Source organism: Crinia signifera, chromosome 6 (assembly GCF_055691185.1).
Source record: "Crinia signifera chromosome 6, ASM5569118v1, whole genome shotgun sequence".
Lineage (NCBI taxonomy): Eukaryota > Metazoa > Chordata > Amphibia > Anura > Myobatrachidae > Crinia > Crinia signifera.
This window is the reverse complement of record NC_139222.1, coordinates 218,255,785-218,268,171: the sequence shown is the minus strand read 5'-3', so window position 1 is coordinate 218,268,171 and position 12,387 is coordinate 218,255,785. Positions and strand designations below refer to the sequence as shown.

The 12,387-nt window shown below is 45.9% G+C and overlaps 8 non-coding genes across 8 annotated transcripts; all 8 read right to left on the bottom strand.

The window, feature by feature from the left end:
- Nucleotides 1–1,168: 1,168 nt before the first annotated feature.
- On the bottom strand, nt 1,169–1,359 carry LOC146012436 (U2 spliceosomal RNA). The gene has a single exon (XR_014445600.1). It is a non-coding gene; the product is annotated as a U2 spliceosomal RNA (small nuclear RNA).
- Nucleotides 1,360–2,734: 1,375 nt separating this feature from the next.
- LOC146012435 (U2 spliceosomal RNA) lies at nt 2,735–2,925 on the bottom strand. The gene has a single exon (XR_014445599.1). It is a non-coding gene; the product is annotated as a U2 spliceosomal RNA (small nuclear RNA).
- Nucleotides 2,926–4,299: 1,374 nt separating this feature from the next.
- Nucleotides 4,300–4,490, bottom strand: LOC146012433 (U2 spliceosomal RNA). The gene has a single exon (XR_014445597.1). It is a non-coding gene; the product is annotated as a U2 spliceosomal RNA (small nuclear RNA).
- A 1,374-nt stretch (nt 4,491–5,864) lies between these two features.
- On the bottom strand, nt 5,865–6,055 carry LOC146012432 (U2 spliceosomal RNA). Its single transcript, XR_014445596.1, has one exon. It is a non-coding gene; the product is annotated as a U2 spliceosomal RNA (small nuclear RNA).
- A 1,376-nt stretch (nt 6,056–7,431) lies between these two features.
- On the bottom strand, nt 7,432–7,622 carry LOC146012431 (U2 spliceosomal RNA). Its single transcript, XR_014445595.1, has one exon. It is a non-coding gene; the product is annotated as a U2 spliceosomal RNA (small nuclear RNA).
- Nucleotides 7,623–8,996: 1,374 nt separating this feature from the next.
- Nucleotides 8,997–9,187, bottom strand: LOC146012550 (U2 spliceosomal RNA). Its single transcript, XR_014445710.1, has one exon. It is a non-coding gene; the product is annotated as a U2 spliceosomal RNA (small nuclear RNA).
- A 1,376-nt stretch (nt 9,188–10,563) lies between these two features.
- On the bottom strand, nt 10,564–10,754 carry LOC146012429 (U2 spliceosomal RNA). The gene has a single exon (XR_014445594.1). It is a non-coding gene; the product is annotated as a U2 spliceosomal RNA (small nuclear RNA).
- Nucleotides 10,755–12,130: 1,376 nt separating this feature from the next.
- LOC146012548 (U2 spliceosomal RNA) lies at nt 12,131–12,321 on the bottom strand. The gene has a single exon (XR_014445708.1). It is a non-coding gene; the product is annotated as a U2 spliceosomal RNA (small nuclear RNA).
- Nucleotides 12,322–12,387: the final 66 nt, after the last annotated feature.

The window sequence follows — 12,387 nt, the reverse complement described above, 5'->3', positions numbered from 1 at the left end:
TGTGATTAGGTCGTCGGCGGGCGGGCAGGGTGCCTCAGCTGGGTAGGAGGCCAAATTTGCATGTGCTCCGCCCCGTCTGTTGACGTCGCGTCAACAGACACACACACCCACTAGGCAGACGACCAACAGGCAAGCAGCAGCAGCCAGCTGTCTCCTCGCTCTTTGCTGCTGCATGCCTGTGTCCCTGACGAACTGCTGCTGAGTAAATCAATCAGCTAGCTGCTGCAGAGGAGAAGGAGGAATCTTGCACAATCAGGTGCAATGACGGCTTTCCTGTTTTGAGCCCATTCAGCAGCAGTAGTAGACAGTCAGATGGAGAAGCATTCATGTGGCAGGACCCTTTGTGTGACATCACAATCTGCCCTCTATGACATCACAAGCTGCTCACTCGGAATCCGGCGGAACCTGACAGCCAGACAGTCACTTGGAACAGACAGGCAGACAGGACAGTCATGTGTAGGTGAGCTGGGTGGGCCAATGTTTTCTTTTATTGGCAGTTACCACCCAAATGATGGTCCGAAGAAGGTAAGTGATACTTTTTCTAAATCCCCCTCTCAATGATCATCCATTGTTGGGCTCGGCAAAAAAAAATGGAAGAGGAAAAAAAATTCCCAAAACAAAAGAGAGGAAAGAGGAAAAAAATTTCCCAAAACAAAAGAGAGAGAAAAGAGAGCACAAAAAGAAAAGAAAAAAAATATAAGAGATCAAGAAAGAAAAAGCAAAAAAAAAACCAAGCCATTTCAAATGGAGAGGGAGGGGGGTCCAAAAATGCCATTGCTGTGATCCAGTTGATGTTTCCGTGGAAAGATCGTAGGTAAGTCACATAGTGTTTGCCTATTTTTTGGGAGGTCGCAGCGATTGATAAGTCATTTAATTTAGGCAGGCTTCCGGTCTTTTGGCTAGGCCGCATATGCTGATATCAAGTGTAGTGTCACGTAAAAATATTTAACTGCCTCGATTCCAGAAAGTACAATTCAAGGAGTCAAGAAATAGTCACAAAATGATACACTGGAGGCAGGATTTCAAAGTATTTATGCACAAGGGTTAAACCTTGAAGCAGCAAATGCATGCATTTCTAAATACAAAGTTAGTACAAAGGTGCACAAACAATTGATACTCCAAATTAAGTGCCAGGAATGGAAATAGTCTTTTTTTGGATAACAGATTAGGAAGGTGCACCGGTCCTGGAAGTACTGCAATACCAGGTCAATGCGTGGAGTGGACAGAGCAAGCTCTTCTTCCATCTCCCTGTTCTAAAAATCCATTTAATATATGGCCCCCAGATAGGGGGCGTATCAGATATTAAACTGATAAGAACAGATACTACACTTGATCTTAGCCAAAAGGCCGAGAAGCGATAACCCGAATGGGGTCCCAGCAAAGCGCGCGAACCGGAATTCGGCCACCAACACTGGTGCAGAAGAGATCAGCACCACGGACACATCTAACACACACACATCACTTCTATGTCGTTGCAGTCTGAAAGATACCTGGCTGTACGGCAGGTGTGAATAGGACTTGAAGTGCTGGACAGGGACCGGAGGACGAGTAGCCATCCAACTGATTTTGTGATTAGGTCGTCGGCGGGCGGGCAGGGTGCCTCAGCTGGGTAGGAGGCCAAATTTGCATGTGCTCCGCCCCGTCTGTTGACGTCGCGTCAACAGACACACACCCACTAGGCAGACGACCAACAGGCAAGCAGCAGCAGCCAGCTGTCTCCTCGCTCTTTGCTGCTGCATGCCTGTGTCCCTGACGAACTGCTGCTGAGTAAATCAATCAGCTAGCTGCTGCAGAGGAGAAGGAGGAATCTTGCACAATCAGGTGCAATGACGGCTTTCCTGTTTTGAGCCCATTCAGCAGCAGTAGTAGACAGTCAGATGGACAGGCATTCATGTGGCAGGACCCTTTGTGTGACATCACAATCTGCCCTCTATGACATCACAAGCTGCTCACTCGGAATCCGGCGGAACCTGACAGCCAGACAGTCACTTGGAACAGACAGGCAGACAGGACAGTCATGTGTAGGTGAGCTGGGTGGGCCAATGTTTTCTTTTATTGGCAGTTACCACCCAAATGATGGTCCGAAGAAGGTAAGTGATACTTTTTCTAAATCCCCCTCTCAATGATCATCAATTGTTGGGCTCGGCAAAAAAAAATGGAAGAGGAAAAAAAATTCCCAAAACAAAAGAGAGGAAAGAGGAAAAAAATTTCCCAAAACAAAAGAGAGAGAAAAGAGAGCGCAAAAAGAAAAGAAAAAAAAATATAAGAGATCAAGAAAGAAAAAGCAAAAAAAAAACCAAGCCATTTCAAATGGAGAGGGAGGGGGGTCCAAAAATGCCATTGCTGTGATCCAGTTGATGTTTCCGTGGAAAGATCGTAGGTAAGTCACATAGTGTTTGCCTATTTTTTGGGAGGTCGCAGCGATTGATAAGTCATTTAATTTAGGCAGGCTTCCGGTCTTTTGGCTAGGCCGCATATGCTGATATCAAGTGTAGTGTCACGTAAAAATATTTAACTGCCTCGATTCCAGAAAGTACAATTCAAGGAGTCAAGAAATAGTCACAAAATGATACACTGGAGGCAGGATTTCAAAGTATTTATGCACAAGGGTTAAACCTTGAAGCAGCAAATGCATGCATTTCTAAATACAAAGTTAGTACAAAGGTGCACAAACAATTGATACTCCAAATTAAGTGCCAGGAATGGAAATAGTCTTTTTTTGGATAACAGATTAGGAAGGTGCACCGGTCCTGGAAGTACTGCAATACCAGGTCAATGCGTGGAGTGGACAGAGCAAGCTCTTCTTCCATCTCCCTGTTCTAAAAATCCATTTAATATATGGCCCCCAGATAGGGGGCGTATCAGATATTAAACTGATAAGAACAGATACTACACTTGATCTTAGCCAAAAGGCCGAGAAGCGATAACCCGAATGGGGTCCCAGCAAAGCGCGCGAACCGGAATTCGGCCACCAACACTGGTGCAGAAGAGATCAGCACCACGGACACATCTAACACACACACATCACTTCTATGTCGTTGCAGTCTGAAAGATACCTGGCTGTACGGCAGGTGTGAATAGGACTTGAAGTGCTGGACAGGGACCGGAGGACGAGTAGCCATCCAACTGATTTTGTGATTAGGTCGTCGGCGGGCGGGCAGGGTGCCTCAGCTGGGTAGGAGGCCAAATTTGCATGTGCTCCGCCCCGTCTGTTGACGTCGCGTCAACAGACACACACCCACTAGGCAGACGACCAACAGGCAAGCAGCAGCAGCCAGCTGTCTCCTCGCTCTTTGCTGCTGCATGCCTGTGTCCCTGACGAACTGCTGCTGAGTAAATCAATCAGCTAGCTGCTGCAGAGGAGAAGGAGGAATCTTGCACAATCAGGTGCAATGACGGCTTTCCTGTTTTGAGCCCATTCAGCAGCAGTAGTAGACAGTCAGATGGACAGGCATTCATGTGGCAGGACCCTTTGTGTGACATCACAATCTGCCCTCTATGACATCACAAGCTGCTCACTCGGAATCCGGCGGAACCTGACAGCCAGACAGTCACTTGGAACAGACAGGCAGACAGGACAGTCATGTGTAGGTGAGCTGGGTGGGCCAATGTTTTCTTTTATTGGCAGTTACCACCCAAATGATGGTCCGAAGAAGGTAAGTGATACTTTTTCTAAATCCCCCTCTCAATGATCATCAATTGTTGGGCTCTGCAAAAAAAAATGGAAGAGGAAAAAAAATTCCCAAAACAAAAGAGAGGAAAGAGGAAAAAAATTTCCCAAAACAAAAGAGAGAGAAAAGAGAGCGCAAAAAGAAAAGAAAAAAAATATAAGAGATCAAGAAAGAAAAAGCAAAAAAAAAAACAAGCCATTTCAAATGGAGAGGGAGGGGGGTCCAAAAATGCCATTGCTGTGATCCAGTTGATGTTTCCGTGGAAAGATCGTAGGTAAGTCACATAGTGTTTGCCTATTTTTTGGGAGGTCGCAGCGATTGATAAGTCATTTAATTTAGGCAGGCTTCCGGTCTTTTGGCTAGGCCGCATATGCTGATATCAAGTGTAGTGTCACGTAAAAATATTTAACTGCCTCGATTCCAGAAAGTACAATTCAAGGAGTCAAGAAATAGTCACAAAATGATACACTGGAGGCAGGATTTCAAAGTATTTATGCACAAGGGTTAAACCTTGAAGCAGCAAATGCATGCATTTCTAAATACAAAGTTAGTACAAAGGTGCACAAACAATTGATACTCCAAATTAAGTGCCAGGAATGGAAATAGTCTTTTTTTGGATAACAGATTAGGAAGGTGCACCGGTCCTGGAAGTACTGCAATACCAGGTCAATGCGTGGAGTGGACAGAGCAAGCTCTTCTTCCATCTCCCTGTTCTAAAAATCCATTTAATATATGGCCCCCAGATAGGGGGCGTATCAGATATTAAACTGATAAGAACAGATACTACACTTGATCTTAGCCAAAAGGCCGAGAAGCGATAACCCGAATGGGGTCCCAGCAAAGCGCGCGAACCGGAATTCGGCCACCAACACTGGTGCAGAAGAGATCAGCACCACGGACACATCTAACACACACACATCACTTCTATGTCGTTGCAGTCTGAAAGATACCTGGCTGTACGGCAGGTGTGAATAGGACTTGAAGTGCTGGACAGGGACCGGAGGACGAGTAGCCATCCAACTGATTTTGTGATTAGGTCGTCGGCGGGCGGGCAGGGTGCCTCAGCTGGGTAGGAGGCCAAATTTGCATGTGCTCCGCCCCGTCTGTTGACGTCGCGTCAACAGACACACACCCACTAGGCAGACGACCAACAGGCAAGCAGCAGCAGCCAGCTGTCTCCTCGCTCTTTGCTGCTGCATGCCTGTGTCCCTGACGAACTGCTGCTGAGTAAATCAATCAGCTAGCTGCTGCAGAGGAGAAGGAGGAATCTTGCACAATCAGGTGCAATGACGGCTTTCCTGTTTTGAGCCCATTCAGCAGCAGTAGTAGACAGTCAGATGGACAGGCATTCATGTGGCAGGACCCTTTGTGTGACATCACAATCTGCCCTCTATGACATCACAAGCTGCTCACTCGGAATCCGGCGGAACCTGACAGCCAGACAGTCACTTGGAACAGACAGGCAGACAGGACAGTCATGTGTAGGTGAGCTGGGTGGGCCAATGTTTTCTTTTATTGGCAGTTACCACCCAAATGATGGTCCGAAGAAGGTAAGTGATACTTTTTCTAAATCCCCCTCTCAATGATCATCAATTGTTGGGCTCGGCAAAAAAAAATGGAAGAGGAAAAAAAATTCCCAAAACAAAAGAGAGGAAAGAGGAAAAAAATTTCCCAAAACAAAAGAGAGAGAAAAGAGAGCGCAAAAAGAAAAGAAAAAAAATATAAGAGATCAAGAAAGAAAAAGCAAAAAAAAAACCAAGCCATTTCAAATGGAGAGGGAGGGGGGTCCAAAAATGCCATTGCTGTGATCCAGTTGATGTTTCCGTGGAAAGATCGTAGGTAAGTCACATAGTGTTTGCCTATTTTTTGGGAGGTCGCAGCGATTGATAAGTCATTTAATTTAGGCAGGCTTCCGGTCTTTTGGCTAGGCCGCATATGCTGATATCAAGTGTAGTGTCACGTAAAAATATTTAACTGCCTCGATTCCAGAAAGTACAATTCAAGGAGTCAAGAAATAGTCACAAAATGATACACTGGAGGCAGGATTTCAAAGTATTTATGCACAAGGGTTAAACCTTGAAGCAGCAAATGCATGCATTTCTAAATACAAAGTTAGTACAAAGGTGCACAAACAATTGATACTCCAAATTAAGTGCCAGGAATGGAAATAGTCTTTTTTTGGATAACAGATTAGGAAGGTGCACCGGTCCTGGAAGTACTGCAATACCAGGTCAATGCGTGGAGTGGACAGAGCAAGCTCTTCTTCCATCTCCCTGTTCTAAAAATCCATTTAATATATGGCCCCCAGATAGGGGGCGTATCAGATATTAAACTGATAAGAACAGATACTACACTTGATCTTAGCCAAAAGGCCGAGAAGCGATAACCCGAATGGGGTCCCAGCAAAGCGCGCGAACCGGAATTCGGCCACCAACACTGGTGCAGAAGAGATCAGCACCACGGACACATCTAACACACACACATCACTTCTATGTCGTTGCAGTCTGAAAGATACCTGGCTGTACGGCAGGTGTGAATAGGACTTGAAGGTGCTGGACAGGGACCGGAGGACGAGTAGCCATCCAACTGATTTTGTGATTAGGTCGTCGGCGGGCGGGCAGGGTGCCTCAGCTGGGTAGGAGGCCAAATTTGCATGTGCTCCGCCCCGTCTGTTGACGTCGCGTCAACAGACACACACCCACTAGGCAGACGACCAACAGGCAAGCAGCAGCAGCCAGCTGTCTCCTCGCTCTTTGCTGCTGCATGCCTGTGTCCCTGACGAACTGCTGCTGAGTAAATCAATCAGCTAGCTGCTGCAGAGGAGAAGGAGGAATCTTGCACAATCAGGTGCAATGACGGCTTTCCTGTTTTGAGCCCATTCAGCAGCAGTAGTAGACAGTCAGATGGACAGGCATTCATGTGGCAGGACCCTTTGTGTGACATCACAATCTGCCCTCTATGACATCACAAGCTGCTCACTCGGAATCCGGCGGAACCTGACAGCCAGACAGTCACTTGGAACAGACAGGCAGACAGGACAGTCATGTGTAGGTGAGCTGGGTGGGCCAATGTTTTCTTTTATTGGCAGTTACCACCCAAATGATGGTCCGAAGAAGGTAAGTGATACTTTTTCTAAATCCCCCTCTCAATGATCATCAATTGTTGGGCTCGGCAAAAAAAAATGGAAGAGGAAAAAAAATTCCCAAAACAAAAGAGAGGAAAGAGGAAAAAAATTTCCCAAAACAAAAGAGAGAGAAAAGAGAGCGCAAAAAGAAAAGAAAAAAAATATAAGAGATCAAGAAAGAAAAAGCAAAAAAAAAAACCAAGCCATTTCAAATGGAGAGGGAGGGGGGTCCAAAAATGCCATTGCTGTGATCCAGTTGATGTTTCCGTGGAAAGATCGTAGGTAAGTCACATAGTGTTTGCCTATTTTTTGGGAGGTCGCAGCGATTGATAAGTCATTTAATTTAGGCAGGCTTCCGGTCTTTTGGCTAGGCCGCATATGCTGATATCAAGTGTAGTGTCACGTAAAAATATTTAACTGCCTCGATTCCAGAAAGTACAATTCAAGGAGTCAAGAAATAGTCACAAAATGATACACTGGAGGCAGGATTTCAAAGTATTTATGCACAAGGGTTAAACCTTGAAGCAGCAAATGCATGCATTTCTAAATACAAAGTTAGTACAAAGGTGCACAAACAATTGATACTCCAAATTAAGTGCCAGGAATGGAAATAGTCTTTTTTTGGATAACAGATTAGGAAGGTGCACCGGTCCTGGAAGTACTGCAATACCAGGTCAATGCGTGGAGTGGACAGAGCAAGCTCTTCTTCCATCTCCCTGTTCTAAAAATCCATTTAATATATGGCCCCCAGATAGGGGGCGTATCAGATATTAAACTGATAAGAACAGATACTACACTTGATCTTAGCCAAAAGGCCGAGAAGCGATAACCCGAATGGGGTCCCAGCAAAGCGCGCGAACCGGAATTCGGCCACCAACACTGGTGCAGAAGAGATCAGCACCACGGACACATCTAACACACACACATCACTTCTATGTCGTTGCAGTCTGAAAGATACCTGGCTGTACGGCAGGTGTGAATAGGACTTGAAGTGCTGGACAGGGACCGGAGGACGAGTAGCCATCCAACTGATTTTGTGATTAGGTCGTCGGCGGGCGGGCAGGGTGCCTCAGCTGGGTAGGAGGCCAAATTTGCATGTGCTCCGCCCCGTCTGTTGACGTCGCGTCAACAGACACACACCCACTAGGCAGACGACCAACAGGCAAGCAGCAGCAGCCAGCTGTCTCCTCGCTCTTTGCTGCTGCATGCCTGTGTCCCTGACGAACTGCTGCTGAGTAAATCAATCAGCTAGCTGCTGCAGAGGAGAAGGAGGAATCTTGCACAATCAGGTGCAATGACGGCTTTCCTGTTTTGAGCCCATTCAGCAGCAGTAGTAGACAGTCAGATGGACAGGCATTCATGTGGCAGGACCCTTTGTGTGACATCACAATCTGCCCTCTATGACATCACAAGCTGCTCACTCGGAATCCGGCGGAACCTGACAGCCAGACAGTCACTTGGAACAGACAGGCAGACAGGACAGTCATGTGTAGGTGAGCTGGGTGGGCCAATGTTTTCTTTTATTGGCAGTTACCACCCAAATGATGGTCCGAAGAAGGTAAGTGATACTTTTTCTAAATCCCCCTCTCAATGATCATCAATTGTTGGGCTCGGCAAAAAAAAATGGAAGAGGAAAAAAAATTCCCAAAACAAAAGAGAGGAAAGAGGAAAAAAATTTCCCAAAACAAAAGAGAGAGAAAAGAGAGCGCAAAAAGAAAAGAAAAAAAATATAAGAGATCAAGAAAGAAAAAGCAAAAAAAAAACCAAGCCATTTCAAATGGAGAGGGAGGGGGGTCCAAAAATGCCATTGCTGTGATCCAGTTGATGTTTCCGTGGAAAGATCGTAGGTAAGTCACATAGTGTTTGCCTATTTTTTGGGAGGTCGCAGCGATTGATAAGTCATTTAATTTAGGCAGGCTTCCGGTCTTTTGGCTAGGCCGCATATGCTGATATCAAGTGTAGTGTCACGTAAAAATATTTAACTGCCTCGATTCCAGAAAGTACAATTCAAGGAGTCAAGAAATAGTCACAAAATGATACACTGGAGGCAGGATTTCAAAGTATTTATGCACAAGGGTTAAACCTTGAAGCAGCAAATGCATGCATTTCTAAATACAAAGTTAGTACAAAGGTGCACAAACAATTGATACTCCAAATTAAGTGCCAGGAATGGAAATAGTCTTTTTTTGGATAACAGATTAGGAAGGTGCACCGGTCCTGGAAGTACTGCAATACCAGGTCAATGCGTGGAGTGGACAGAGCAAGCTCTTCTTCCATCTCCCTGTTCTAAAAATCCATTTAATATATGGCCCCCAGATAGGGGGCGTATCAGATATTAAACTGATAAGAACAGATACTACACTTGATCTTAGCCAAAAGGCAGAGAAGCGATAACCCGAATGGGGTCCCAGCAAAGCGCGCGAACCGGAATTCGGCCACCAACACTGGTGCAGAAGAGATCAGCACCACGGACACATCTAACACACACACATCACTTCTATGTCGTTGCAGTCTGAAAGATACCTGGCTGTACGGCAGGTGTGAATAGGACTTGAAGTGCTGGACAGGGACCGGAGGACGAGTAGCCATCCAACTGATTTTGTGATTAGGTCGTCGGCGGGCGGGCAGGGTGCCTCAGCTGGGTAGGAGGCCAAATTTGCATGTGCTCCGCCCCGTCTGTTGACGTCGCGTCAACAGACACACACACCCACTAGGCAGACGACCAACAGGCAAGCAGCAGCAGCCAGCTGTCTCCTCGCTCTTTGCTGCTGCATGCCTGTGTCCCTGACGAACTGCTGCTGAGTAAATCAATCAGCTAGCTGCTGCAGAGGAGAAGGAGGAATCTTGCACAATCAGGTGCAATGACGGCTTTCCTGTTTTGAGCCCATTCAGCAGCAGTAGTAGACAGTCAGATGGACAGGCATTCATGTGGCAGGACCCTTTGTGTGACATCACAATCTGCCCTCTATGACATCACAAGCTGCTCACTCGGAATCCGGCGGAACCTGACAGCCAGACAGTCACTTGGAACAGACAGGCAGACAGGACAGTCATGTGTAGGTGAGCTGGGTGGGCCAATGTTTTCTTTTATTGGCAGTTACCACCCAAATGATGGTCCGAAGAAGGTAAGTGATACTTTTTCTAAATCCCCCTCTCAATGATCATCAATTGTTGGGCTCGGCAAAAAAAAATGGAAGAGGAAAAAAAATTCCCAAAACAAAAGAGAGGAAAGAGGAAAAAAAATTCCCAAAACAAAAGAGAGAGAAAAGAGAGCGCAAAAAGAAAAGAAAAAAAATATAAGAGATCAAGAAAGAAAAAGCAAAAAAAAACCCAAGCCATTTCAAATGGAGAGGGAGGGGGGTCCAAAAATGCCATTGCTGTGATCCAGTTGATGTTTCCGTGGAAAGATCGTAGGTAAGTCACATAGTGTTTGCCTATTTTTTGGGAGGTCGCAGCGATTGATAAGTCATTTAATTTAGGCAGGCTTCCGGTCTTTTGGCTAGGCCGCATATGCTGATATCAAGTGTAGTGTCACGTAAAAATATTTAACTGCCTCGATTCCAGAAAGTACAATTCAAGGAGTCAAGAAATAGTCACAAAATGATACACTGGAGGCAGGATTTCAAAGTATTTATGCACAAGGGTTAAACCTTGAAGCAGCAAATGCATGCATTTCTAAATACAAAGTTAGTACAAAGGTGCACAAACAATTGATACTCCAAATTAAGTGCCAGGAATGGAAATAGTCTTTTTTTGGATAACAGATTAGGAAGGTGCACCGGTCCTGGAAGTACTGCAATACCAGGTCAATGCGTGGAGTGGACAGAGCAAGCTCTTCTTCCATCTCCCTGTTCTAAAAATCCATTTAATATATGGCCCCCAGATAGGGGGCGTATCAGATATTAAACTGATAAGAACAGATACTACACTTGATCTTAGCCAAAAGGCCGAGAAGCGATAACCCGAATGGGGTCCCAGCAAAGCGCGCGAACCGGAATTCGGCCACCAACACTGGTGCAGAAGAGATCAGCACCACGGACACATCTAACACACACACATCACTTCTATGTCGTTGCAGTCTGAAAGATACCTGGCTGTACGGCAGGTGTGAATAGGACTTGAAGTGCTGGACAGGGACCGGAGGACGAGTAGCCATCCAACTGATTTTGTGATTAGGTCGTCGGCGGGCGGGCAGGGTGCCTCAGCTGGGTAGGAGGCCAAATTTGCATGTGCTCCGCCCCGTCTGTTGACGTCGCGTCAACAGACACACACACCCACTAGGCAGACGACCAACAGGCAAGCAGCAGCAGCCAGCTGTCTCCTCGCTCTTTGCTGCTGCATGCCTGTGTCCCTGACGAACTGCTGCTGAGTAAATCAATCAGCTAGCTGCTGCAGAGGAGAAGGAGGAATCTTGCACAATCAGGTGCAATGACGGCTTTCCTGTTTTGAGCCCATTCAGCAGCAGTAGTAGACAGTCAGATGGACAGGCATTCATGTGGCAGGACCCTTTGTGTGACATCACAATCTGCCCTCTATGACATCACAAGCTGCTCACTCGGAATCCGGCGGAACCTGACAGCCAGACAGTCACTTGGAACAGACAGGCAGACAGGACAGTCATGTGTAGGTGAGCTGGGTGGGCCAATGTTTTCTTTTATTGGCAGTTACCACCCAAATGATGGTCCGAAGAAGGTAAGTGATACTTTTTCTAAATCCCCCTCTCAATGATCATCAATTGTTGGGCTCGGCAAAAAAAAATGGAAGAGGAAAAAAAATTCCCAAAACAAAAGAGAGGAAAGAGGAAAAAAATTTCCCAAAACAAAAGAGAGAGAAAAGAGAGCGCAAAAAGAAAAGAAAAAAAATATAAGAGATCAAGAAAGAAAAAGCAAAAAAAAAACCAAGCCATTTCAAATGGAGAGGGAGGGGGGTCCAAAAATGCCATTGCTGTGATCCAGTTGATGTTTCCGTGGAAAGATCGTAGGTAAGTCACATAGTGTTTGCCTATTTTTTGGGAGGTCGCAGCGATTGATAAGTCATTTAATTTAGGCAGGCTTCCGGTCTTTTGGCTAGGCCGCATATGCTGATATCAAGTGTAGTGTCACGTAAAAATATTTAACTGCCTCGATTCCAGAAAGTACAATTCAAGGAGTCAAGAAATAGTCACAAAATGATACACTGGAGGCAGGATTTCAAATTATTTATGCACAAGGGTTAAACCTTGAAGCAGCAAATGCATGCATTTCTAAATACAAAGTTAGTACAAAGGTGCACAAACAATTGATACTCCAAATTAAGTGCCAGGAATGGAAATAGTCTTTTTTTGGATAACAGATTAGGAAGGTGCACCGGTCCTGGAAGTACTGCAATACCAGGTCAATGCGTGGAGTGGACAGAGCAAGCTCTTCTTCCATCTCCCTGTTCTAAAAATCCATTTAATATATGGCCCCCAGATAGGGGGCGTATCAGATATTAAACTGATAAGAACAGATACTACACTTGATCTTAGCCAAAAGGCAGAGAAGCGATAACCCGAATGGGGTCCCAGCAAAGCGCGCGAACCGGAATTCGGCCACCAACACTGGTGCAGAAGAG